This window comes from Perca fluviatilis, chromosome 1, assembly GCF_010015445.1.
Source record: "Perca fluviatilis chromosome 1, GENO_Pfluv_1.0, whole genome shotgun sequence".
NCBI lineage: Eukaryota > Metazoa > Chordata > Actinopteri > Perciformes > Percidae > Perca > Perca fluviatilis.
Window position 1 is genome coordinate 1804897 of NC_053112.1, and position 4256 is coordinate 1809152.

A 4256-nucleotide genomic window follows, 5' to 3' on the forward strand; every position below is an offset into this window, starting at 1 on the left:
ATCGCGATAACGATATTGAGTCGATATATTGTGCACCCCTAGTCTGTGTGTATTTGTGTGTGTGTGTGTGTTTGTGTGTGTGTGTGCGTGTGTGTGTGTGTGTGTGTGTGTGTGTGCATGTGTGTGTGTGTGTGTGTGTGTGTCTGTGTGTGTGTGTGTGTGTGTGTGTGTGTCTGTGTGTGTGTGTGTGTGTGTGTGTGTGTGTGTGTGTGTGTGTGTGTGTGTGTGTGTGTTGTGTGTGTGTGTGTGTTCTGTGTGTGTGTGTCTGTGTGTGTGTGTTGTGTGTGTGTGTGTGTGTGTGTGTGTTTGTGTGTGTGTGTGTGTGTGTGTGTCGTGTGTGTGTGCTGTGTGTGTGTGTGTGTGTGTGTGTGTGTGTGTGTGTGTGTGTGTGTGTGTGTGTGTGTGTGTGTGTGTGTGTGTGTGTGTGTGTGTGTGTGTGTGTGTGTGTGTGTGTGTGTGTGTGTGTGTGTGTGTGTTAGTCTCTGACAGACTGAGTGTAATTTCAGTGAGTGTGTGTTTTACGGAGGCCGTGATAGACCAACAGCTCCCCCTGCTGACTGACAAGGCTTCCCTGCTGATGGGTTTAAGGCCTCCATTACCCATAATGCCACAGGGTGTGAAGTCAGGCAGACAGGAGCCGACTTAACTCTCAGACTTGAATCTGTGTTGATCGCTGAGAGTCAACAGCTGCTGTTGCTGCGGCAGAACCAAACATATACCGACATGCCTAAACGCTCCTCTGTGTTCTGAATTCATTGTGTTCACTTAAAGGGCCGGTGCACCTAAAATTATAAACAAATACGTTTTTCACTCCCTTAAAAGTTCTGCTGAGGTTTCGACCGTTTGTCAGTTGTAGTTATATATATATATATATATATATATATATATATATATACAGTACAGGCCAAAAGTTTGGACACACCTTATCATTCAATGAGTTTCCTTTTTATTTTCATGACTATTTACATTGTAGATTCTCACTGAAGGCATCAAAACTATGAATGAACATATAGAATTATGTACTTAACAAAAAGTGTGAAATAACTGAAAACATGTCTTATATTTTAGATTCCTCAAAGTAGCCACCCTTTCTTTTTGATAACTCTGCAAACCCTTGGTGTTCTCTCAATGAGCTTCATGAGGTGTCACCTGAAATGGTTTTACCTTCACAGGTGTGCTTTGTCAGGGTTCATTAGTGGAAGTTTTTCCCTTATTAATAAAAAAGCAAAGGGTGGCTACTTTGAAGAATCTAAAATATAAGACATGTTTTCAGTTATTTCACACTTTTTTGTTAAGTACATAATTCCATATGTGTTCATTCATAGTTTTGATGCCTTCAGTGAGAATCTACAATGTAAATAGTCATGAAAATAAAAAGGAAACGCATTGAAGGAGAAGGTGTGTCCAAACTTTTGGCCTGTACTGTATGTAGAACAAACACACAAACTTCTAAATTTTCTCACTTTTGACCACAGGCAGTGGGCGGGGCGAGCTCGGCCCCCCTTAATAAGACAAGGGCTCCCCTGAAAACGTGATATGCTTGACTTGACAATAGAGAGCCGAAGTCCCGCCCCTTCCGGTGGACCTCATGGGACCTTAACTCGGAAAACATATGAACGGTAGTGAACGGGGGAGAAGCAGATTATGTTTTGATCCCGTTTTGAATTGAGTCATGGATTACACATCTGGGCCCAGTTTTTCGAAAGTAATCCAATTTCAGATCACGGATTGGATCAAATCTTGGAAATGGGTTTTTCAAAAGCAAAAGAGGGATTCCGAGCTGAAATCAGATCATGTAATCCTATCTTACATTTGATCTGGATCAAACCTGCCCTTTGGGTTTTTCAAAACTTTGAACTTGGTTTGGAATCTATTTGATCCAAAAAAAACAGGATTATCCTGATCCAATCAGAAGGGTGGATTCAGTTGTGATGTTTTTTTTTAAGTGAATGATCATAAAATAAAAGGTTTACTGATGATATATACATTTCTTCATATTTAAAGCATATATGAAGCATGTCACATCTAATGAGATATGGACTATTGGATAGTATTGCTTTTGTTTTGTTATTTAACATTATAACAAAATAAGGAATGTAAAATGTTTCTGTTTATTACAGTGTTTCCGTTGCCTAAAATTAAAACAAACAATGGCTATTTGTGGCCAATGGTATTTTGCCTTCCTGTTGTTCTTTGCTAAGCCAGTAGGCTGCACTGTTGGTTCCATTTAAGGCTCTGGTCAACAGGATTTGGTAATCCTGAAATTTGGTATTTGGATCACAGGGATCCAATCCAATGTTCCTTTTAAAAACTGGCATAAAACTAAGATGGATCAGGTGATCCTGAATAGCAAAACATGGGATTTCCAAATCCGGATCAGTTTGATCCAGATAAAATTTTTTGAAAAACTGGGCCCTGATGTTCGTCAGTTTAAAAGATCATTTTTCAACCGAAAAAAGTCTCAGTTAGCCGTAGCTTTGACGTAGTACCGTTTAGTTTAGTGTGAGACCGCTCAGTGGACTACATCTCCCAGTGGACTACATCTCCCAGTGGACTACATCTCCCGTCTCACACAACCTACCTCACCTAGCTAGATGCTCGGCTAGCTTAGCTCTGTTCCACAACACATGTAGCGTTATCTTAGCTGCTGGGTTTTATCCAGTCAAGTGTTCTCAGCAGAGAAGTAAATGAACAAGAGAGATCCTCTGCTCACACAGACACAAATTGTTCCATCATCACCATGAAAACACACACACACACACACACACACACACACACACACACAAAAACACACACACACACACACAAAACACACACAAACACACAAAAAAAAAAAAAAAAACAAACACTATCCCACTGAGTTAGCTCATACTCACCAGAGCACCAAATGTGGATTAATCCGCCGCTGAAAATAGTTCCAAACTAATACACGATGCTTTTCAACGGCAGGAACTTTCCCCGGGAACTAGGAACCTTTCAGACTGTGTGACTGGCCCACACAAATCTTTGTTCAAGCAGCAATTAAGACTCATATTTATATATTTATATATTTCTGTGAAAGGAGCCAAACTGTGGAACTGGCTTCCTACAAATATAAAGACTCTAATTAAATTGTCCAACTTTAAAAAACTAGTAAAAGCATGGTTAATACAGCAGCAGCAGTGTGATCATGCCATATGAAATGTATAGCTGTGTGTATGTGAGGTGTTCATCTGTGTGAGTCCGAGTTAATGTGTTTATTTACTACACTTATTTTTATTGTTGTTAACTGGTTTTTTTGGACATTTTATTGTATTCACTGTAAAAATCTGACTCCTTTTATTATTTGAACTGTTAAAAGCCCTCCTAGGGACAGGTGTTGCGAATTAGCCATGGCTATAAACACTGTGATGCAGGCATTGATTGTTATTTATGTAATAATATATGTTTTTTGTATCTGTCCCTATTTAAATAAACTACAAAAAAATATATATATATTAATGTTTCTAGTGGCGGCATCCTCTAGTGGAAGTAGTAGTGATGACGTGTGCAAAGCAAGAAGTAAGGTGATGAAGTATAAGAGCGCCAAATGTCCCGGTAATGAGGCAGGTTGGGGGTGGATGGGTCAAACCTCATTTATAGGAAACTATACCTAATCCTTGAGTTAAAAAAAGCTGAAATTATGAATTATTTAGACTAATATTAAAGGAAGGATAATCACAGACTGGTATATGTCAACGTTCAGCGAGGATACTGTTTAGAAACATTTAAAGTTTTTTTCTCAAATGCTAAAATATTTAATAAAACACCCCAAATTCAATGAAAGTAGAGATCCGATCTTCTGCGTTTTTCGCTGAACCGCGTTGTATTGAATCATCCATCCCTGTTATTTTTGGGTAAATACAATTATGTAGTTAAAAAGAAACCCACTTTACTCTTATTTTTTTATTTTGTTTTTTTTATGTATATATATATATATATATATAGAAATTTTGAAAACGGGTGCTGAAAAAAAAAAAAAAAAAGGTGAGACCGATTTATCCTCCACAACCACTGCTGGTGAAACAAACATTTTTTTTTTTTTTTTTTTTTTTAAAAAAAAAGAAAGGGGGGGAAAAAAAGGGGGGTTTTTTTTTTTTCGCACCCCCCCAAAAAAATATTTTTTTTTTTTTAAATAATATTTTTTTTTTAAAAACCTTTTTTTTTTTTTTTTTTTTTTTTTTAAGTTACTGTTTACTCAGGCCTTGTGTTCAACAACTGGTTTATTTTACAGTTTT

At 37.7% G+C, this 4256-nt stretch overlaps 1 pseudogene; it reads right to left on the reverse strand.

The window, feature by feature from the left end:
* The window catches only part of LOC120560973, a 35222-nt pseudogene that overhangs the window by 20914 nt on the left and 10052 nt on the right, over window positions 1-4256 (reverse strand).